This window comes from Chionomys nivalis, chromosome 11 (assembly GCF_950005125.1).
Source record: "Chionomys nivalis chromosome 11, mChiNiv1.1, whole genome shotgun sequence".
Classification (NCBI taxonomy): Eukaryota; Metazoa; Chordata; class Mammalia; order Rodentia; family Cricetidae; genus Chionomys; species Chionomys nivalis.
In genome coordinates, this window is record NC_080096.1 from 64,441,327 (window position 1) to 64,466,943 (window position 25,617).

The window sequence follows — 25,617 nt, forward strand, 5'->3', positions numbered from 1 at the left end:
AGAGACATGGGTCATCCTTGATGACAGAATGCCCCAAGAATGCTCTTTTTATTGTGTTCAGGGGCAGCTTGTATAGGGACAGCCACACCCCAGTCAAATGCACCAGAAATCATTCCCCTGCCATCAGGAACTGCTGCTCAGAGCAGTTGTAGGCACTCACATCAGGGGAAAACAAGTTGTTTACAAGAAATTCAAGATCTGGGGGTTCGCAGCTGCCAACACATAAGTTTGTCTTGATCAGGATAAGCAAACAGAGAGGCCACTGAGAATGAAGAACCACCAATTTGGGGTGTTGAAATTTCAGTTTTGGAAGACACTAAGAAACATGAGAACGAAATTTAGGAGGGAGACTGACTGCAAAAATTTAAAACAATATATACATACTTCACAAGCAGGAAATGAATGAATTATCGTATCAATAGCTTTTTGTGTTGCAATAGCATTCATGTTGTGAGTGTTTGGTTTTCCCAATTGATTATAAATAGTCAATTGACGTTGTTGGACCAACAAATTCTGTTCCTGTCCTGCTTCTGGTCCAGATGACACAGCACACCAGCCCTGACAGAACGCTGTCTTACAGCAGCACTGCAGTGTGAAGTCCTGCATGCCACACACAATAAATCCTGGCAGTGGTGACAGGAGACCATGGTAAATAGACCTGTCTGCATCCTTTCTTGCTTCCTTCTCTTTCTCCTTGTTTTAGAATTCCTTTCTTTTCCAGACAGTTGAATTACTGTTGTTGTTCAATCACCCATTTTCTTTTACAGATTGCTATTCTTTTTTTTTAAATTTAAAAATGTGTCTTATGTTCTTTTGTTCACAAACATTCATTCAGTGTGTCTTCTGCTCATTTATTCACAAACACCTGAGTTTATGTATACAATGGTCCTGTCATGTTTTAAAAGATACTGTTTCATAGCAGTCCTTCAGCAACTATGGTTTTTACACTCCCCATGCTTCAGCAATTCCTGAGCCTTGTGAGGAGAAGATGCAATGATGTCATATCACTTATGGCAGAACGTTCTAGTCTCTTCTTATTTGTTCTTTGTCCAACTGTGATTCTCTGTACTAATTGTCACCTACTGCAAAAAAATTTTCTCTAATGAGTGTTAAAAGATGCACTAATTTTGGGGTATACAGATAAGTAGTTATGGAGTAGTTTAATAGTACATCTATTTAGCTGAATAATAAGAAAAGGTTCTCTCTTAGAGCCTATGACCTACTCAGACAGAGGTTCTTGGTCTGCTAATGAGTTCCATCTTGTGGATCAGATGTTAAATCCATTCAGGAAGTGGTAGGTTAATCACATAACATTTGTGAAACTATTGCAACAGCGGGTCAGTTGTTACTGTAGCTCTCTGGGTTTAGAACCCAGCAAGGCTGTTAACTACTTCTCTAATTCAGTAGCTTAACCTGTACCTTCTAACACTATGAAATCTGGTCAGTATGCATGAAGATCCAAGGGTAGTCATCAGCTTTTTTTTGCTCCATGCCTTCTTACCCAATCATATGGTATATCCAGCAATCAGGTCTTGCCATCAAGTTCTAGGGAGTAAATAAGAGAAATCATGATGACAATAGTTTATATTGCCACAGACCAACAACTGAAAGACTGGCGGCTCATTCCTGGTTATGAGATATTTGTTTTGAAAGCTTACAACACGTACAGTAGGAAGTATCCCTCTGTATAGTGTAGCTCCATTTAAACCCTGTTAAAATTTGTCTGTGTATATATTGGGAAGCTTCTAAAACAGTAGGTTTCTATAGGACCTTTTCAATGTCTTCGATAACAGTTATCCCTCCTCATAATCCCTTCTCTACCCCATTCTTTCTCTTCCATCCCAGTTAATTCTTTTCACTCCATTATTCTTCTTTCATCCAGCCTCTGTTCCATTTCCTCCATTGAAACAGACTTCTTATGCCACTTTTCTGTTCCTTGAACTCTACTTCATAATACAGGTTTGAAGTTACAGAACTAGGATCCACACATGAGATACAACATGCACCTTTTGAGGACTGCCATTCTTTTTATTTTTATATAAGTTTGATTTAGGATCCTGTTTTAAAGACTTATTTGAATCAAATTTTAAATAAATAAATTTGAATCAAAATTTAAATAAAACATACAGAAAGATTCTAAATTATATCTCTAATATTCAAGCTATGTCATTAATTCATTGTATTTTTTCACCGACGAATTTTACAACTAACTCAAGTCATAGAGTTGATTGCAATCCACATTTTTATCTTTGGCTATCACTACTTCTACTAATAGCAGCAGCTTGTTTGTAAGAATGGGGTTTATATATTCTTTTGTATTTCTTATTTTTCCTATGTTCTATATTCCATTGTCATATTTTTAAAAAAAGCAGGCCAGTAGAGATTCTTGTTTTAATAAGACTGTTTGGCTTCTGTTACTCATTACTACCTCACCATTAATTCTTTTGTTTATTTAATTCATATATTAAATATTTATTTAGCACCCACCATATACTATACTGTATCGAACATCCTCAGGCACAAGAACCAACCTGGCTGCTGTCAGATGTTAATATTGACAAAAAAAAAAGAGAGAAACAATTAGTAATAAACTTGAAAAGCTGTGATCCTACTCTCATTTCTAAACTATAGAAGGGCTTATTTCACTTACTGGCACTCCTCACAGTGTAGATAGCTTGGTTCACGCACACTCACTTGAGATCATGCTTTAAATATCCAGAGCCCCTGGAGTTATATTTAAGTGACCTAAACCTTATTTCCAATGGCTTTGAACATTTCTCTGACTCAGACAGTGGAGTGTTTACTAAGAAGGCAATGCTGCCCACTCACATTTCTGAATCTCCGAGTATCTTTTTGACTATGGCTCTGCTCGGAAGGTCTACTGAGGCACTGGAAAATTTGAGGATGAAAAACAAATGAGGCCATCGTAGGTTTGTGACACTCATTTTTCTCTCATATGTCTTATAAATAATATATAAATGATAATACTTAGAGAAATGAAAATAATAAAATAAAACAATTAAGCTTGGTATTATGGATCAGGAACTAGCAATTAGTTTGACATAGGATGTCTGGAATCTTGGTACATTTATGGATTCCTTGACCAGGGTAGGAGCTAAGTATAATGTCTCAGTTTCTTTTTAATTGGTGTGATAAAACACCTTGAACAAGAGAGCTTATTGAACAAAATGACTTATGGCTCCAGAGAGTTAGAGTCCGTGATGGTGGAGTGAAGACATGGCAGTAGGAACAACTGAGAACTCTTGCGATGGATAAATTTCATGTCAACTTGACACAAGCTAGAGGCATCTGAGAGGAAGGAACTTCAATAGAATCTCTATAACATTGGGCTGTAGACAAAGCTATAGAGCATTTTCTTAATTAAAGATGTATATGGGAGGGCCCAGAGCATTGTGGGCCATGCCATCCTTTTGTTAATGGTCCTGGGTTTCATAAGAAAGCCAGCTAAGCAAGCTATGAGGAACAAGCCATAAAGCAGTGCTCCCCTAAGGCCTCCATATTAGCTCTTGTCTCCAGGTTTTTGCCCTGTTTGAGTTCCTGTCCAGACTTCCTTGGATGATGAACAGTGAGATAGAAATGTAAGACAAACAAATCCTTTCCTCCTCATGTTTCTTTCATCATAATATTTCATCACACCAACAGTAACCATTTGGCAACTCTCCTCTTGAAGCTGTGAGGAGAGGCACAAGAAATGGCTGTGAGTGTTTTGAACCCTCAAAGCCCACCCCTGCTGATACACTTCCTCTAATAAGGCTACACCTTCCAATGTTTCTCAAACAGCTCCACAAAATGCAGACCACGTATTCATGCAAAGGAGTCTATGGGGACATTCTCATTCAAGGCTCAGCACATAGTCAATAGTGACTGACAGTTGCTTTTGAAATTCTCTAGTTTCCCTGAAGGTACACCGTAACAAATCACCTCCACTATTAAACCACTGTAGATTAATAGTCTGCACTTGGACGAAGTGGTTATACAGCCCATTTACCTGCATGATGGGTAAATAATAAGGACTTCTTAGATGCTTAAAATTTGCAATTTGAAGATGAACATTTAGAGTGGCTAAGGAAGTCCCACTGTTTCTGGTTATCTGCTTTGCTTTCATTCCTTAGCTGTACTGCATAATCTAACTTTATTAAAGCCTGTGTTAGTGTATTTAAAGATTTAAGAATTCATTTCAATGATCTAACTATGCCATTCAGACAAATGTGATTGCTATAAAAACCAAAACTATTTGCAATAGGAAATAAATAACAGTTTGGGGAACTAGAGGCCTCTGAGAGAAATTAGTGCATAGTTTCGAGCTTAGAGAATAAAATTGAGCTTTATTTGTGCAGAGATAAAAAAAACCACTTAGGTACAATGATGAAGAGCTACCCATTAGAGGTTCCCAATTTGTTTTTCCAGTTCAAAATCAATATTCTTTGTTTTCTGACTTATTTTTATATGGACGATTGATTTAAAATACCTAATTAATTTCCACAAAATAAACCATGACATATAATGATTATATACCTCTAGTTCTAGTGCTGTATCTGTTGATGCTTAGGTCATCTGGGATGGGAATATTTCACAGAGACATGTATTAATTTTCTATAGAAATAATCATAGGTAATAGAACACAGAGCAGAACACCATTCTAGGTCCTCTCACCTGCCTAAAGTAATATCTTCGATTTAGATTCATTTGTTGAAAAGGTCATTTGAAATTCTTACAGTAAATGGTGTCTATCTATATGTTGAAGATAGTTGATTAGGTCACATCTTGTTCTTCTCTGAGATCTATTTAATGTCTGATGTAAAAATTTCTCATTTTATAAAACCTGTGGTTGTGATTTAATGATGTGACAGGAGTTTGGGGAAGTATATTAAGCATTACAGTCATAGGTGTCAGTACAAAAAATATAGATGTTTTTCAGAATCCAGATTTTCTTATTTTATTTTTTTCATATACTATATTCTGATCATATTATTTCCCCTCCCCATCTCCCAGATCCTATCTACCTCCCTGACTATCAAACCTGCAGCTCTTTTTTTGTCTTTCTAAAACAAAAACAAAAATGAAAACCAAACCAACCAAAAATCCCAATAAAACAAAAATCCCAAAACCTAAGTAAAAGTGCAACACACACACACAGAGAGAGAGAGAGAGAGAGAGGGGGGAGAGAGAGAGAGAGAGAGAGAGAGAGAGAGAGAGAGAGAGAGAGAGAGAGAGAGAGAAGGAAAGAAAGAAAGAGACATAAAAATCATGAAGCCTGTTTATGTTGGCCAACTTCTCCAGGACAAGGAGCCTGCCATGAAGTGAATATATCCAGTGAGACCCCATTGGAGAAAACTGATTATTCTTTTTCAAAGGGGTCTGTTGCAGAGAGCTTCTGGATTAGGAGTAGGAACTCATGTTTCCTTCATCCTCTAAGCAGTGGGACCTCATCAAGCTTGAACACCTACAGGCTTTGTGCATGCTTTCATAGTCTCTGTGAGTTGATATGTGCATCAGTCCTGTTGTAGCTGGAAGACAGTTTCCTAGAGTCATCCACCACCTCTGGCTTTTACAATCTTCCTGCCTCCTCCTCCTAATAGAAACGCGTGCCTTGAGAGGAGAGTCTCGATGAAGACATCCCATTTAGAACTGAGTGCCCACAGTCTCTCATTTTCTTCAATTTGTGTAGCATGAATAGTAATAACCCGGAGACAGATATTGGGGTTTAGTCTGAAGGTCAGACAAGAAAAGTATTCAACCACTAGGGAGAACTTTTACCTCTACCAAATCTTCAGACCGAAAAGGATGAGACCCTGTTTCCACAAATCCTCAAACTCGACATTCCACTGAGTTCCCCTATCTCCACCTCCCTAATGCTGTGATTACAGGCATGTGATCCCAAGAGATAGGATCAAATATGTGAGCTCTGTTTCTCTTTTAGACAGATTCAATCTTGTGTAGCCCAGGGTGGCCTAGAACTCACAGAGATCCCTCTGTCTCTGTCTCTCGAATTCTGGGATTAAAGGTTTGTGCCACCACTTCCTGGCCTGAATTGCTGACGAGTATTGCTGCTTTGCCCTCTGATCTTCAGGCAAGTTTTATTTATTAAAACACAAATATGCGGGGCTGGAGAGATGGCTCAGTGGTTAACAGCACTGCTTGCTCTTCCAAAGGTCCTGAGTTCAATTCCTGGCAACCACATGGTGGCTCACAACCATCTGTAAGGAGGTCTGGTGCCCTCTTCTGGCCTGCAGACATGCACACAGACAGAACATTGTATATATAATTAATAAATAAATATTAAAAAAAATAAAAATAAAACACAAATATGCAGCCAACATAAATCTGTCTAGTTGTGGGTCTCTGTTACTTTCACCTACTGCAAGAAGAAACATTTCAGAGAGTCCGGTTTCATCCCATGCTTATTCAGTCGCAGTTCAGCTGGCCTTGGTGGGCTCCCAGTAGATCAGTCCCACTGTCACAGTGGGTGGGTGCACCCCTCGTGGTCCTGACTTCCTTGCTCATGTTCTCCCTCCTTCCGCTCCTCATTTGGACCTTAAGAGCTCAGTCCGTTGCTCCAAACTGGGTCTCTGTCTTTATCTCGATCCATCGCCAGATGAAGGTTCTAAGGTGATATGTAAGATATTCATCAGTATAGGATAGGGTCATTTCAGGTTCCCTCTCCTCAGTTGCCCAAGGTACCAGCTGGGGACATATTCCTGGACACCTGCGAACCCCTCAAGAGTCAAGTCTCTTGCCAACCCTAAGATGGCTCCCTTAGTTAGGATATATACTTCGCTGCTCCCGTATCCACCCTTCCTATGTCCCAACCATCCCATTCCCCCAAGCTCCCCCCATCCTCCCCTTCTCACGTTTCTCATCCCATTTCCCCTTAGCCCCATGCCACCGCACCCGCAAGTTCCCAGTTTTTGCCCTGCAATCTTGTCTACTTCCCCTATCCAGGCGGATGACTATACGTTTTCTTTGGGTTCACCTTCTTATTTAGTTTCTCTAGGATCACAAATCATATGCTTAATGTCCTTTATTTATGTCTAGAAACCAAATATGAGTGAGTGCATCCCATGTTCCTCTGAACATGGCGGACAATGAAGGCTGATGAGAAGCCAAGGACAATGGCACTAGGTTTCGATCCTAATACTTGAACTGGCTTTGTGGGAGCCTAGCCTATTTGGATGCTCACCTTCCTGGACCTAGATAGAAGTGGGAAAACCTTGGACTTCCCGCAGGGCAGGGAATTTGGACTGCTCTTCAGTATCGAGAGGGAGGGGGAATGGAGTGGGGGGAGGGGGCAATGTGTGGGAGGAGGGGGAGGGAAATGGGAAACGGGGAGGAGGCAGAAATTTTAATTAAAAAAGAATAAAATAAAAAAAACTCCCCCCCCCCAAAAAAAAAGAAGAAATATTTCCAAGGAATGCTGAGTGAGCTACTGACCTGTGAATATGAAGTAAGACACTCGAGTCCTTTCGTTGCTATGTCCTTTAGCACAATACTAGTAAGTTTTCCTCTAGGCTCAACGTCTATCTAGTCTCAAGTTCCAAATATTTTTCACAACAGCATCACCAGGATAAAAAGTTCTTAAGTAGCTCTATTTAAATATACTTCTGGGCATAGACTTATAGATTTGTTACAATTTGTATAAAATAAGAATAATTTGGTGGGCAGGGAGAGGGAGAAGATCTTGACAGACTTGAGGGAGAGAAAGAATGTGATCAAAATATATTTAAACATAAAAGTAGTTTTACACAATAAAAAAGGAAAAAATAGAATAGTTCTAGCTAAATGCTAACTAGATTAAGTATAAAATATATACTTAAATCATTTATATACACACACATATATACATATATGACATATACGTATATCACATAAAACATATATGATGAGTATTTATTTATATATAAAAAGTATGTGGATTTGAGAAGGATTGTTGGGAGGAACCCGGAAGGAGTTTAGTTTAGTTCAATATTTGATGTCATTTGTTTTGGTCGTGTTTCAGACCACGAAGAACACCTGACACAATTCCAGCATTTACAAAAATTATTCTTAAAGGTCTGAACCTCTATAGATGGCATGGGGATGTTCCTGCTGTGTTTAGTGTGGTGGACTTAGGGAAGCCATAGATATGCACATGCATTCCATGCATCACAGGCTATGATTCTCCAAGCGAAGGTCTTTGGGCTACAATGTACTGGTGCTTTGGTGATAGTTACACCTGGCTCTGGGATACCTTTGTTTGAGTTTTCTAATAGTTTGATTTTATTCAATGGTTTTTATAGTTAACTGAGCAACAAAGAAGGGTCTGTGTTAAGGTAAACTCAGTTCTTTAAATCTGTTCTCAGTTTAAATCTCAAGGGAGTACCCCTTTTGAAATTCCCATCTTCTGGGGGATTTTGAAGACTGTAGCTAAGTGCTCAGGATTTTTATCAGGCTTTTGTTTGTCCAACATGAGGTGGGGAAAGGTTCAGCTTTCATTGCTCACATTCACATCTCAGAAGGGAAGAGATGCTGTTACCCTGACAAACAAGGGCTTGCATCACTTTGTCCTTTTCTCTTATCCTTTCTCTTTAGATTCCAGACATTAAGTAAGAAAATAAATCCTGTTATGTGACCCTCAAACTTATTTTCTGTGAAAGAGGGTTTTGTCCACAGGATTAACAGTAGTTTATATGACTACAGTGCATGTTTATTTTTTCTTCATCTTTCTATCAATGACTTTATTAGCTATTTGTGTGTGTGATGGTGCCGGGGATAGAAGACAGGACCTCATTTACACTCAGGCGAGTGTTCTGCCACTGAACTGGAATCATTTCTACTCACCTAAGGGAGAGTTTATATTTTTATTTATAATTTATACTAAATCTATTTTTAATTTTAGGTTTTATTTGAACTTTGATTCATGATGCATTTATCAAATTCATTGATAAACTTAAAAAAAAGGTAGCCTGAGTTTTTTTTTAAAAACATGTTTCTTTATTGATTCTTTGGGAATTTCACATCATGCACCCTAATCTTGTTTACCTTCCAGCTCCTACCATGTCTGACACTTACCACTGAAGCATGTCCCATAAAAGAAACCCCTAAAATTAATTAAAAACAAAACCAAGAAACAAACAAAAACCCGTCTCGTTCCTTCATCTTTCCGACACTTCTTCATTCATTCTAGTGGCTTCAGGAGCTGCAGTGTGTCATGAAGTATACCCTTTTTTTCCAAGTAATTTGATGTTTTTACTACCTTGAAATCTCAATGGGGAGTATGTAAGTCTGTTTATGTGAGTGAGTGTGTGTGTGTGTGTGTTTGTGTGTAGGCAAGAAGGCAAAATGTTGGGTTTCTTCTTTCATTGCTGCCTAGCTAATTTTTCGTTTCTGACTGAAGGTGGAGCTCACAGAGCAAATGCCAAAGATCCTATTGGCTCTTATCTTCCAGAGCTGAGATTACAGCATGTACTACTGGGCCTAGATGTTTTGGTGGGCAATAGAAAGTAAAACTTACAAGCACATGCTCGTCCCTGAAGCACATTACTGGTTGAGCCAGATACCCAGCTGTTGTAATAAGAGCGGCGGGGCTGTGTTCCGCCACCCGGCTGCCCGCACACTAGCTTATGCCCCCAAATAATTACACGGAAACTGTATTCTTTTGAACACTGCCTGGCCCATTAGTTCCAGCCTCTTATTGGCTAGCTCTTACATATTGATCTAACCCATTTCTAATATTCTGTGTAGTACCATGAGCTGGCTTACCAGGAAAGATCTTAACCTGCGTCTGTCTGGAGTGGGAGAATCATGGCGACTCCTGACTCGGCTTCTTTCTCCCAGCATTCTGTTCTGTCTACTCCGCCTACCTAATTTTCTGTCCTATTAAAGGGGCCAAGACAGTTTCTTTATTACTTAACCAATGAAACAACAGATAGAAAGATGACCCACCTCCATCACCCAGCCCTGTACCTATTAGACTCCATTAATTTTTAGGTCATAAGAAATAAATCCCAAGATTCACACCCATTTTTTTCAGTGACTATTCCAGTGGAGGGATGCAGCTGCAGCTGGAGGACTCCGTTAGCGCATCCCACACTGTTTCTCAGAGGCCCATAACCAGCAAGTTGTTTTGTTTTATTTTAAAACTAAAAATAATTTAAAAATTTTGAAAGGTAACATTTTCATGTTAACCCAAGAAGGTGGCAGAAACTCCAAGATGTCAGTTCCGGTACCTGTGATGAATGAAGTGTGTGTTAAAAGAAGTTTAGCTGAGATGCATTACTGCCTAGCTTCTGAGCAGGCACAAATGAAGAATGGTACCCCCGTGCTCTGCATCCCAGAGGGCAAAGCACACAGACTCTGAAGCCATGCAGACAGGCTTTAAATCCCTGGTCGAGCTCGTGTCAACTGAGTAATCTTCTGCTTCCACCACTGTGAAACAAGGCTGCTATTAGAACCTGAGTCATAGGCATGTCATGAGTATTTGTGAGACTGGTGTGTGCAAAACAAATGTAGTATGGTCTAAATACATATTTATAACCACTATTTCTATAAGAGGCTGGGTGCAGGTCTTGGAGTTGAATCTATAGCTGCGAAAGCATTGTGTTTCTTCCTGTATTTCTCTTCTGTATCTTCTCTGGGAGACTCTAGAATTTTCTAAAATGTGCTTGGTTTAGATTACAGTTCTTCAGGTGTGAGATGAAGGAAGGAAAATAAATTTACCCTAGAATCTGCTTCTAGTTCTCTTTTTTCATTTATATAGAATAAGAAACTATTTGTATAATTTACTTCTATTACTATGAAGTAATGTTTGTTCCTTTTATTATTTTTGAGAATGACTCGTTTTTGCTCAGTGTGAGCAAAGGAGACCACATTGTAAGGTGAGTTATCTTTGTACTCTTAATATTACGTTATTTTGTTTCCATGAACTATTTTCTAGTAATTAAGAGCCTGAACAACCTCTTATTTTTCTCAAGTGAATTTCCTCTAGGAAGAACAAGCTTATTTCTTCAAATGGTATATTGCATATAAAATTTTATATATTTTTGCTAATTTGTGTGTGTTTGTTCTCAATATAGTTATTTTTCTAATATTTGTTAGAAAGGGATGTCTGTGTGAATTTGGAGATACTAAGCAGCTCCCTTTCATGCTCATCTGATAATTATCTATCTTTCTAAAGAGGAACAACAGAGATACCTGGACTTTTGTAATAATATCCAGGTGTCTTGCAGTTTGAATTACAGGATGGGGAACTCATGTTCTCCACATTGATGGCATTCAGCCTGCAGTCTTCTTCGATAATTTATGTCCTACTGAGACTTATTGCTTTGTTTCTCAATGTTTTAGATCATCCTCCAGTTTCCAGAACATCAAATATCCCAAGGTAACTTTTTTTCTGACAGTATTTCTTTTTAAATTTGTACTGGCATGTTTAAATGTTGACCAGAAGAAAATTTAGCTCATGTGGATGGCGAAAGAAAGGACAACTTTAGCAAACAGAGTATCTGTCACAAATAGCCCACTCCTCTCGCTTAGAACAGGCAGCGCTGGCAGGAGATAATGAGAAGTGAATTTAGTGAAAAACAGAGACGGAAGTAGCTGTTCTAATCAAATTCTGCCATAATACCTCAGGTGTCTGCAATTTATGACACGCTATTCAGCAAATCTCCAATGATACACTTCCATAACAGGGGTTATAAATCCATTGGTGCTTTCATTAATCAGACACAGAGCTGAGCAGTTATTGAAATAACTCCTCAAGTAATCACCAACTTGCCATGCAGTGACATCACTCCTAAGGGAACTGCTTCCACAAATGATGATGTAGCCGTGGTAAATTAGCATTTCTGGCATTGAAAAATCATTGGTAGACAGACCACAGTTCTGAGGCAGCAATTCCTGGGATTATTTTTCCTCATAAACCAGATTTTAAACATAACTGTGATCTATACTTTTTTTTTTTTTTTTGAGACCTCTTTCTACCATGACTCTTTTGCTTAAAAGTTAAAGTTCTATGAAGGCTGATGAGAAGCCAAGGACAATGGCACTAGGTTTCGATCCTAATACATGAACTGGCTTTGTGGGAGCATAGCCTGTTTGGATGCTCACCTTCCTGGACCTAGATAGAAGTGGGAGGACCTTGGTCTTCATGTAGAGCAGGGAATTTGGACTGCTCTTCAGTATCGAGAGGGAGGGGGAGTGGACTAGGGGGAGGAGAAGTGGAGTGGGGATAGGGGGAGGGGAGCGGGGGGAGGGGGCAATATGTGGGAGGAGGGGGAGGGAAATGGGAAACGGGGAGCAGTTGGAAATTTTAAGTAAAAAAGAATAAAAAAATAAATAAAAAAAAAAGTTAAAGTTCTACTAACTTCTTTGCTTTACTAGGTGTTAGGTTCTTATCTGAACATCGGTATTCGAAGCAGCTGGTGTTAAACACAGACATGGGTATGTATGCTGCATGTGATTTGTACTTTTCCGAGTAGTTGCTTTTTACCTTTCAGGTGATAGGCAGTGGAGCAATGGAATCACTAAAGTGATTACAAACAGGGCCCCAGGCAAAAGACTAGCCAAACAAAGGAGGACAATAGAGGATCACAAAGGAGAGACAAAATGGACTTCATAGGTAATCTTATTAGGCAGGATGAGTCCAAAAGACAGTTGAAAGTATTAGGGAGTTTAAGGGAATAGCTTTGCAGTCACAGTGAAGATGTGTCCCATCTTGCTTTCTGATGCTTTGGATAAGCCAGTTTATGTCTGTCTCCCTCTCCCTCTCCCTCTGTCTCTTAGTTTCTTCCTTTGCTTTTCTCTGCAAGAGCACATGTGCGTGCATGTGTGTGTGTGTGTGCGCGCGCCTCTATGTGTGTGCGCGCATGCCCATGGGTGTGCATGCACATGAGTACAAGTGTGTGTGAAGAGTCTCTGTATGCACTTGTGTGCCACAGGGCATATGTGGAGAGAAGATTCTCATCAGTGTTGGTCCTCACATGCATCCTATTTGAGAGAATCTTCTGTAAGGAACTGTGTGTGCTGGGGTAGCTTCTGGGAAGTCTCCTGTTCTGTCTCTCATCTCTTCGTGGAATTGCTGAGTTAGAAACTATCACTAGAGTGTCTTATGCCACATGAGTTCTGGCGATCCAAAATCAAGTCAAATTATTTTGTGTGTCAAGTTCTTAATCCGGTGAAATTTCCTCTAGCCCAAGTTTATTACTTTTAATCCTGGTATTCTCCTTATACGAAGCAAGTATAATAACTTCCCAATTGTTGGTAAGTTTCTGGGTTAGAATGAAATACTTGATAACTATAAAATTTTGCGGAAAAGGAGGAAGGAAAAACTACATTTAAAATGATTCTTTTTCATCATGTTGTAAATTTACAAAGAGAATATTGATACAATTTAACAAATGCAAATGAGATATATTTTTATATTAAATAAAGGTATATTTCCAGAACTATTTATTTAATATCTCACTTTTGTTTGTTTAACTCATGAGTACTCTGAGTTCATAATAGATTCTTTTCAAAGGATCTGGCTGACATTTAATAGTTTAAAATTAAGAATAAAATACAATGGCAAATGCCAAATGTTTCACAAAAGTTGGGACTGGAGTGCCAAAACTGTCTTTTGTGACATTCATTATTTTATTCATATGTTGAGGTTAATAATTATAACATTCAAAAAAATCACTCCCTACTGAATCTAACCTGGCATGGACTTGGTGTTTATTGCTGCAGGGTGCATTTTCTTCTGTCACAGATGCTAATGTAGTGAGTGCTGTCCTTTAGTTCTGGTGTCCTACATTTTACAGAATACCTAAAAAAGATTGTAAACTTCTTTCATTTTTAAATGATTGATATGGTCATTTCTCTAATTTCAAGTAGATCTGAGAACACACCTTATCATGTAATCTGAGGCAGTACATTTATAGAATTCAGGATTTAAGATATAACAGTTGAAAATGAAGGCTAAGACCTACACCTGCTTGAATATTGTCACATCATACTGTTGTATTCAAGAAATCTTCCAAGTGACAAGTGATGCCATTTGCTTATTATTGAGCTAAATAGAATTATGGTTAATTATACTTCAATGGTTTTATAGCTATTTTTGTGATAAATAAACATATTTCAATAAAATATGTGTGTACAAATACAGAGCATGGGTGTGTATTCATCTCATCATTATACTTAGTGTATATGGCTGTGTCTGTAACATGGTTGTATGGTGCATATACTCCCACAATAATTGTGTTTGTGTAAACATTACATTAAACATAAATATCTCTCTCAATTTATTTGCATTCTTCTACTGAGTTAAAGAAATAAGCATACTTTCATAAATTTCTGTTGTGTATTTTTAAAAAACCTAAAACAAATTTTCCATATTCCCAATGTTTCATTTGTTACCATTGGCAAGGGAAAAGTGAAAGCTTTGGAAATACAGTAATATAATACAAATAAATTTCTTTAAGCTTAAAATTGAGGTAAATCAAGAAAAACATGTAAGTTGTTTCTTGGCAAAACACTTCCTCAAAATGTAAATAGTTGTTTTCCTTTTCTTATGGCATTCAAATTCCTAGTGAAGGTGATTCTAAAAGAAAAAGGTGTGCCTCGTTCATAATTGCTTTTGAGCTGTTGAATAACAGGAAACTGAAGGAGACTCTTGCCATTTTCTCTGTGATGACTGCTTCCTATGTTTGTAGTCTGTGCTTAAAATCAACTGATCTAATTCTGTTATGTATTTAAATAATAGTGTTGTAAATTTTGAATATTTTCTAGTAAAGAATCTAGATATATTTAATATTTGTCATTTTTGGTTCCACAAATGCTGAGGATAGACAAAGCATAAGAAAAAACCCCTGCAAGATAATATAATTATAAAATCCAAATCTACACTGAAACCTAATCTGCTTTGAAAATATAAACCAACGAGTCATCTATCAGCAAATAAAATATGCAACTCTTGAATAAAATTTTCAGGAAGACATACTTTTCATTACTGGAATAAAATATCAACTATTTTGCTTATTACTTGCCTGGCTGGAAATCATATGGCTTGTGAATGAATTTTTATTTTCTTTCCATATTCTTGCTCTTACAGAGAATGTAGAAGACCTAATTATGACACCTGGGAAGAGAAAGACAGGTGTAGACAGTGTTTTATGATTTTCGTGTCTATAATTACATTACTAACCAGATTTTGTCAACTATTTTGCTCATTTTCTGGTTATGTAAACACACCCAGACTCTTCCATGCCATTTCTTGCTTGCAAAGAAGAGCACAGACAGATTTTGGTTGCTTCATCCTATTCATGAATATTCCTAGCATCCATGAAAGACTGTTCTTGAATCTGTGCTTAAAAAACATAATTTATGTAACACACAATTTAGACACCTTTACTTATTAGTCAGCCAAGCTTAATTCATTGTCAGGGAATATCTCTATCATCTGCTTGCCTGCCTGGGTGCATGTCTGTCTGTCTGTCTGTCTGTCTGTCTACCTATCTACCTACCTACCTATCTATCTATGTTGACAAACCTAAAATTCCTTTCAAAAGACAAGCACCTTTAGGCTGACAAGAACAATCAATGATAGAAAGCAGACTGTATAGCTTGACAAGGTTTGAGTTTGTTAGTAACTGGAATGAAAGTGAAAATTTAAGACAGATTAATGCCATATATTCTCTTTTAAATATTATTTTACATTCTTAAACAACAAATGTTCACATTCAAAGAACAATGTGGAAAATGTTTTTAATGTGGTGTCATTTTATTGCCTCTCAATGTGTAAACTAGCACCATTCTGTAAAGCTCTTGTTTCAGAGAGCATCCCCATTTGACTTCTATGTAAAATGCAGCAGGCACCTTGAGTATTTGGAATACACCTGGTTTTTATGCAAAGATGATGTGTAATTGGAACTGTCAAGTGAATAAGGAATGTCATATCAATTCAGAGTACTTACTGATGACAGTGCTTGCTTGTAAAAGTCCTTATTTTACAAGGACGTGCAGACAGACACAGGCAACTTTCCTGAGCACGTCTCCCTGTTGTGAACACAAACTTGCACTCGAAATGCTGGGTTTTGATTTTTTTTTTTTTTAGAAAAAAATATCATTCTTTTTATTTACTAAAATAAATAACTCTTTTACATAGCACAGGTTCTTTATGACAATCCTGCTTTCATTTACCTGTTTTCCAGAACAGCACTTGTAGGTAAACTGTAGAGACTCAAAGACATGTACATAACAAAGCATGGGTATTAGTGACATTAGCACCTTAGTGGGATTTAATGAATGAACAACTATTTTGATTCAAACACATCATAAGTATATATGAATTTCTCAAATAGGGATACTGAAAAATATACAAACGAAAGACTTTATCTCATAGTAGTCTTGAATATTTTGGACCATATGGATCCATATTAGATCCCTATGTGTCAGGCAATACCTGGGTTTAACCTTTGGCTGCAGAGAATAGGTGAGGCTAGCTGTTTGACCAGTTTTGTTGTCCAGCAACTCTGCTATGCTGTTTTCAAACAAACATTCTGTTTTTCACATAAGCTGCATCTATTTAATTGGTCCTCTATCCCAGGTTGCTTTTTCCTTGTTGGGGAAGACACACGGAAATTAAAGATTACTTTAAAAAGTATTTAAGAAAGAAAGATGAACAAATAAGAGGATCAATGAAAATAATGTGCATATAAAGGCCAACACATCAGAACATACACAGAAATAAATCAGAATGGAACTTAAGTCTATCTCAAGTTTATAAAAAGGTATTGTGATCATGACTGTCTTCTACAAGAGTGATACAAGTTTTGAATGCCTAATTATGACCATTGAAACTCTATTTTAGAATAATACAAATATACATAGTACCATTGTGTGTGTATATGTACATACATCTGTACCTATCTATCTATCTATCTATCTATCTATCTATCTATCTATCTATCATCTATCTATCTATCTATCTATCTATCTATCTATCTATCTATCTATCTATCTATCTATCTATCTACACAATGTATAAATTCCTGCTCATATCATGTTGCAATTTTTAAAAGATTTATTCTATTTTATGTGTACGGGTGTGTTACCTGTATGTACATTGGTGCTCAACTTAGATGCAGTGCCCATGGAGGCCAGAAGAGGGCGTAGAATCCCTTGGAACTGTAGTTACAGATGGTTGTGAATCACCATGTAGGTGCTTGGAATTGATCACAATCTTTTGGAAAAGCAGTTAGTGCTCTTAACCACTCAGCCATCTTTCCAGCTCTACATTGTACATTTTATTAATTAACTTTGATAACTCTTGAGGGAATTAAATTTTGTTCTGATGTCTTTTATGCTTCATCTCAGATGTGAAATAAATCATTAAAAAAATCCTACTTTGTGGTCTGGGAAAATAACATAGTGGTTAAAGTGCTTGCTGGCACAAGTCTGAGGACCAGAGTCAGAATTCACAGAAACCAATGCACTTGCCAGGTGGGCATATAAATCCATCTGTAATTTTAGTCTTGGATAACAGTGACAAAGGACTCCATAATAAGCTGACTAGAGAGACTGGACATATTAGTGAGCTCTGGGTTTGAGAAACTTTGCCTCAGTGAATAAGGTATAAGGACAGCTTAGAATAATTACACATGCACACATACACACACACACACAGTGAGAGAGAGAGAGAGAGAGAGAGAGAGGAGAGAGAGAGAGAGAGAGAGAGAGAGAGAGAGAGAGAGAGAGAGAGAGAGAACCCTGTAAAGAAGTTCTTGAGGGAAATTAAAAGTGCCGTATCGGAGAACTCATGAACTATAAGAATATAAAAACTAAACCAACCTTTTTTAATGTGAGAGAAAATAGTGTTCTGGATCAATGATCAAAACAAGGAGCACATTCCCTTACTCTAAAACATAATCTGAGATATGTTCAAACACTGTTAATTTCTGAGATTATTGCAGGATGTGAGGAAGCTAGAAAATTAAAGTTTGAACTCATGAGGGTTATTGATGACTAACTTAATTCTCATCATAGAACCTTCATCCAGAAACTGATGGAAGGAGATGTAAAGATCCCCAGCAGAGTACTGGGCTGAGCTCCCAAAGTCCAGTCAAAGAGAGAGAGAGGAGCGATAATATGAGCAATGGGGTCAAGATCATAATGGGGATGCCCACTAAAACAGCCTACCTGAGCTAATGGGAGCTCACACTCTGTACTGACAATGCAGGAACCAGCAAAGGACCAAACCAAGCCCCTGAATGTGGGTGACAGCTGCATGACTGGGTCAGTCTGTGGGGCCACTAGCAGTGGGACCAGGATTTATCCCTACTGCTTGAACTGACTTTCTGAAGTCTACTCTCTTTGGAGGGATACCTTGCTCAGCCTAGATATAGTGGAGAGGAGGGACTTGGTCCTGCCTCAGGGCAATACTAGACTTTGTTGACTCCCTATGGGAAGCATTACCCTATCTGAGAAGTGGATGGTGGGTGGGGTGAGGGATAGGTGGAGGGAGCAGGAAGAGGGGAGGGAATGGGAACTGGGATTGCTATGTAAAATACAAAAAGATTGTTTTGTTTTTTTTAAAAAAATAATTTAAAAAAGCAGATAGTTTTGTAGTACCACTAAGGTGCAAGGTGAATCAGCAATAGATGGTGAAGCAAGACACAGAGAGAGCTGATAAAGACTGTAACACGGAGAAAAACATTTCAATGTGGAAGACAGATCCTGTTGGAAGAGAATACACCCAGAGTTTTCACAGCTAGACAGAGGTCAAAATCTGATATTAAGGGGTTGAGTGTGGCATTCATACAATGGTTAATGAAGCTGCTGTCTTTAAATTAAAGCTGCCGTTCACTATTCTGAAATGGTGTGGGTAGACTTAAGAACTACATTAATTTTACTTTGTCCATGCTGTATAGAGGAAACACCAAAGCTTGTGAGACACCGTTCACAGAATGATATGCTGAACTCTTAAAAACCCAGCTCTGAGACCTTGTTTCCTGGAAAAAGCAAACATTTCCCTTCAAATATCATGGCTCATTATATGTAGCTCTGTCCAAGAGTAAAATAACCATATATAAAGATACAAGATGACATCTACAACCTGTTACATGCATGCATCTCACATACCATGGGTTGAGTACTAATTTTGATTTTGAAGTTCTGTTATATTATAAATACCCTTTGTAAGGCTATTTATCTAGCAAAGATTTCTCTGATGCATATGGGCAAAGGAAATGAAAAGAAATACAAGAAAAGATCCAGAGGGCGAGTGTTAATATTCATAGGAACCTGGAAGGAGTTGACTCTAATCTCTAAGTGGCTTTGCAGATCACACCTTCAAAGGAACCAGGGTTGTATACAGGAGGGAATGTATGGTGGATTTCTTCTCCATCTCAAAATGCTAGCCTGTTTCTGTTTTGCATCTCGTCTAACTTCTTTTCAACTGAGGAAGTTTGACTTCATTAGGAAGCTTGCTGGTTTTTTTTTTAACATGGTTGTCATGATGCACTAGCATTCCTAGCTATCTTATTTGAAATTTTACTAACTGAACGATTTTTTGTGACAAAAATATCCTGTAATCTGTGCATATATATATCAAGTATATGTTATATAAACTGATTCTTTATTAAATGGTGTCTATGTATATATTCTCACCTGTTAGCACTCTATGGGGAAACCCATTATATTTGTTTGTTCTTTTTCATTTATTTTAATTACTGAGGTATTTTAACATATTGTACAATTTTCTCACTTTACATTCATTTTTCTGTATTTGGTATCCTTCAGTTTGCCCACCACATGAATAGGCATTAGTTTAATATTTATCTTTCTTGAAGACAGATGTGATGTTTTTGTGTGATATTCAAATTTTTTTATGAATTTTAGACAAGGGAACATTGTGCCTCTAAACATCAAATTTTCTTCTGTTTTTCTCCACAAGAACATTTTGAACCTCTGTTTTGCTCCCTTTATTTAGACCCTTAAAAAAAGCTTGCTTTGAACAGTGTTTTTTTTTTTTCTGGTTAGTTTATCCATGCTGTATTCTAGTTTAGCTATCCATTCATCATTGTATCTTCAGAAATTCGCACCACAATTTAGGATTTATTTAATTTGTAAGTATAACAACTATACATTTCAGGTTTATAACTTTATCATATTTTTAAAGCTCTTCTCTGACAGAAGTTATTTTTATGTCTTTTATCAGTGCAAATGTTAATTTTGCCATTAAGCCTCCTCTGTTCCTATCTTCTTTGTTTTGCTTTTACTGTTACTGTCATATATAGTTTCATTTTCTTTTTGAGTATTTTCATTTTTTTGAGAATATGATATTATATCAGTTCTCCCTTCCCTTTCTTTCCTCCAAACTTATCTAAGTATGCCATTTGCTCTCTTTCAAATCATTGGTGGTTGGTGGTTGCTTCTAAATACATCAATGCAATGTGCTCATTCTATATAATATTACTTGTATGTATGTGTTTCCATGGATGATGATATGATATTGGATAATGAATTGGAGAAAACTATTTTTCTTACCCTCAACATTCCTTAGTTGCCTTTAGCTTTTTTCCTCTATGATTAAAGCCCCATGTGCTTTCTCCAATTTATATGTCTGTTGGCATTGTTCTTATCATTGTCATCTTTAGGTAGCCATTTTGGTTGAGCTTCATGTGTATACTTTCTCACATTTCCTGGAGACACGATCTCACAGCGAACTCTGTTCTGGCTCTTAGAATCTTTCTGTCCCATTTTAAGGAATGATCCCTGAGTCTTAGATGTTGAGCTGTACAGCTCTACTTTTTAAAGAGTTTTATTTTTTTAATTTGACTCAATTAAAATAGTGCTGGAAACTGTAACTCCTATTGTGCAAATCAGAAGCTTCATTTTATTGCTTAGTAGTATTCCACTCTAATGATCTGCCATGATTTGTTTATTTGATCCCAAGCTGATGTACATTTCTATTTACATTACTGTAAATTAAGTATAAAGAAAATCTTTTTAAAAACATGGGATAAACATGTTATTTAATTTCTGTTACGGAAATACACTTAAAAAGGGATTGATTAACAATTTAGCAAATATGTACTGAATTTTGTCAGAAACTGTCAAAAACTATTTTCCCAAAGAGGGTGGGCTGTGGACTTTTAATTCTGCCAAGAAATGTCTACAGTTTCTTGTCACCCTCCATACTCCTCAGTTGTAATTTTAATACCTTTAGTAGATATGTAGTTGATTCTTACCATTGTATAAATTCGCATTGTGTAGTTATGTGCGGCTTTGACCGTAGTTTTTCTTTCTTGAAAAGCGAGGTAGAAATCTGACCTTCATGTGTACCTATGAGTTTCCCAAACAAGAAGCAGACAGTAAAGTAAACCCAGAACATGATAGAGCAGACACTTTCAGACACTGGCATTTCTTGAATTGAGACAGCAATTCACCCTCACAAGTTGCATTGCTATGGTTTTCCTGTTGGGGCGTTTATGAGTATGGTTGTGATGGAGAAATCCTGAAAGAGTGGGATAAGGCTCAGACACTGTAAAAATGGTTTCTGCGTGTACCAGAGATTCACATTTCATAACTTATAGAGTGAGTAAATACTGAAATTGTGTAAGAATATCCATAAATAGAGATTTCTAGTTGAAAGAGTGATGATGAAACAGAGTTCACTCTAATATGAAAAGAAAATAAAAATGAAAAACAACAGCAACAAAAAAACTGTAAAAAAGCATGAGTACAGGCAAAATGGATGTGAACTTGATAGTGGATTCTTAACTATGCTGCATAGACAATGCAGATATGTATCAGGGGATCATGGCTATCTATTAATGATCTACCATCTCTCTTTCCATCGGTCACCTGTCATCTACCTGTCCTTCTGTCTTTTTCTTTATCTCTTTCTCTCTCTATCATCTGCCAGATCTCCCCATCTTTTATTTTACATCTGTCTATTATCTACCATTTATCTATAATCTATTTATGTATGTGTGTATGTATGCTTGTAGCCGTTAGTGTAGTAAAAGGCTTTAGGATAGGAAGTTCACAGATAAAGAAACTGATTGTTTATATAAATTAACAAAGACAGGGACATCAAAAGTTTTTACATGAAAACAAAAATTGAGAATGGTTAGGAAGAGTAACTAGTAACCCAAGGCACTAAAATTTGAACACATATGCTTAAACATTTCATCAAAGTGCATACACCAAGATAAACAAGTACAACAGTAAATTCAGGAAAGATATTTCGATGCTGTGCTGTTATAATACTCTATTTGTCTGTACAACATAGCTATGGTAACCTTGAAAATTTCCTGTTTTTAAAAATCTTTCTGATACTGAAATATGATTATTTTCATTAACATAGTTTTGGCTTTTTCAAACTATTAGCTTTTCCATCTTCTGGGATTCCACCTCCCGCCAAATGAGGCACTTTTCACTTAGCTGCATTTGCTGTGAGTTTCCTCTTCACTGCTTCTCTCAGTTGTTATGGTTTTCCTATCTCCACGTCTTTTGTGCATATTGTTTCCCTCTTCCCTTGAGTGTTTATGTGTGACTCTCTATATATGTCTCACACATTCAAATTCACTTCCATTTCTTCAGTTCACAGCCTGACCTCTAGCTTATTTTCCTAAAAACAACTACACAGTCTAAATCAGACAGACATAGTCTTTGCCTTTGAAATCAACTCCCTGTCATTATGTATTCCAAGTATGGATGGACTTTGTGGCATTGTAAGGGAATATGAGAATAAGGCAAATTTATTTCAAGCACAATGTACCACTGCCAATTCATCAGTTTTGGTAGGTGACTATTAGGTTTCAAGAGACATTGAGTCAGTTATGGAGAATGTACAGTAACATGTGTCCATAACTGTTCTACCATACACAATACTTTCACTTCCTGAGAAATTATGTGTCTCACCTATTCACACCATTGAACTCATTAACATCCGTATCCTGTTGCTCCAGCCCAATCACTCCTGCACCCTGATGATAGTTCTATTATCTCCAGTTTTGTGGTCCTCTTAAACTGAGAGATGTGTGAAAAGCATTTCAGATTGACTTATTTTCACTTAGCAACACACACACAAATTTCTTGCATATGTTTATGTGGCTTAATAAATGACTTCTTTTTGTTGTTAAATAAAATTCCATTGTATGTTCATGCAGTTGACTTATGCATTCACCTATCACTGGTTACTTTTGACATAAGGTAATAAGGACTGTAAAGCTTACACAGGAAACTTTTCTAATTGTTTCAGCGAAGATGAAAGCATTTAATTACTATATCCTAACCACATTTAGTTTTGTAAGGTAACAGCAAACCATTCCAAAAGTGAATATGGGCTGGGCATGTTGGCACATGTCTTTAATTGTAGCACTTAGGAAACAAAGATAACATGACATCTGTGAATTTGAGGCCAGCTTTGTCTACATAGAAACTTCCCAGACAGCTCTGGCTATGTAAAGGGAACCCATTCCTACCACCATAATAGTGAATATAACATTTTATATCTGTTTTAGTAATGGACAAAACTTTTCATCTTCACTTCCTTCTGGCACTTGGTGTCAATGTGGCATCTCAATGGGTGAATAGTGACCATCCCAAAATTTTATTTTGAAACTTCTTGACAATGAATGAAATAGAATTCCATTACATGGTTAGTAGTCATTTGTATGTCACATTTGGTGAGTTGTATGTTCAAGCCTTTAGTCAATTTTTTTTAAAAAAATTTTATTGTTTTTGTTGAGTTATATATTTTTTCTCCACTTTCCTCCCTTCCTATCCCCTACCCTTTTACACCCTCCCATGGTCCTCATGCTCTGAATTTACTCAGGAGATCTTGTCGTTTTCTACTTCCCATGTAGATTAGATCCATGCATGTCTCTCTTAGGGTTCTATTGTTGTCTATATTCTCTGGAATTGTAAATTGTAAGCTGATTTTTCTTTGCTTTATGTATAAAAGTCACTTCTAAGTGAGAACATATGATATTTGCCTTTCTGGGTCTGGATTATGTCACTCAATATGATGTTTTCTAGTTCCATCCATTTGCCTGCAAATTTCAAGATGTCGTTATTTTTTCCTACTGTGAAGTACTCCATTGTGTAAATGTACCACAGTTTCCTTATTGATTCTTTGGTTGGGGGGGGACATTTTGGTTATTTCCAGGTTCTGGCTATGACAAACAATGCTTCTATGAGCATAATTGAGCATATATCCTTCTGGCATTATTGAGCATCTTTTGGGTATATACCCACAAGTGATATTGCTGGGTCTTGAGATAGGTTGTTTCCTAATTTTCTAAGAAATTACATATATCCAAGGAGGCTATACCAGTTTGTACTTCACCAGCAATAAAGGAGTGTTCTCTTTACACAACATCATCTCTAGCATAAGATGTAATTAGTGTTTTTGATTATAGCCATGCTTATAGGTGTAAAATGAGATCTCAGATTTATTTTTATTTGCGTTTCTCTGATGGGTAAGGATGTTGAGCATTTCCTTAAATGTCTTTCAGCCATTTTAGATTCTGACGGGGGAGAGTCTTCTGTTTTGTGTTGATTTCATTGGTTAAATAAAGAGACTGCCTTGGCCCTTTAATAGGACAGAAAATTAGGTAGGCGGAGTAGACTGAACAGAATTCTGGGAGAAAGAAAGCCGAGTCAGGCAGTCATCATGATTTTCCCACTCCAGAAAGATATAGGTTAAGATCTTCCCTGGTAAGCCAGCTCGTGGTACTACACAGATTATTAGAAATGGGTTAGATCAATATGTAAGACCTAGTCAATAAGAGGCTGGAACTAATGGGCCAGGCAGTGTTTAAAAGAATACAGTTTCCGTGTAATTATTTGGAGTAAAGCTAGCTGGGTGGCAGGACGCAGCCCACTGCTCCTCACAACAAGATTCCTCTGTTGAGAGTTCTTTGTTGAGGTCTATACAACAATATTTTTTGAATTATTTGTTCTTTTGATGACCAGTTTCTTGAGTTTTTGGTATATTTTGGAGATCAGTCCTTTGTCTGGTGTGGGGTTGATGAAAATTTTTTCCCATTCTTGTAGGCTATTGTTTTGTCTTGTTGACCCTGTCCTTTGCTTTACAGAAGCTTTTCAGTTTTAGGAAGTCCCATTTATTAATTGTTGCTTTCAGTGTCTGTGCTGCTGATGTTACATTTCGGAAGTGGTCTCCTGTGCCAATGCGTGCAAATACACATTCCACTTTCTCTTCTATGAGGTGCAGTGTGACTTTTTTATGTTGAGGTCCTTGATCCATTTGGACTTGAGTTTTGTGCATGGTGATAGATATTGATCTGGTTTCATTCTTCTACATGTTGATAACCATCACCATTTGTTGAATATGCTTTCTTTTTTCAATTATATATATTTTGCTTTTTTGTCAAAAGTCAGGTGTTTATAGGTGTTTGGATTGATATCTGGGTCTTTGATTTAGTATGTTTGGTCCTCCTGTGTTGGTGAAGGCTTCTTGTTCTTTCCGGCTGCCTGGCTAGCTTAGCCCAAAAATAATCACACAGAAATTGTATTAATTAAATTGTATTGGCTAATTCTAATATCTATATTTGACCCATTTCTATTAATCTGTGTATTGCCACATGGCAGTGGCTTACCAGCAAGGAT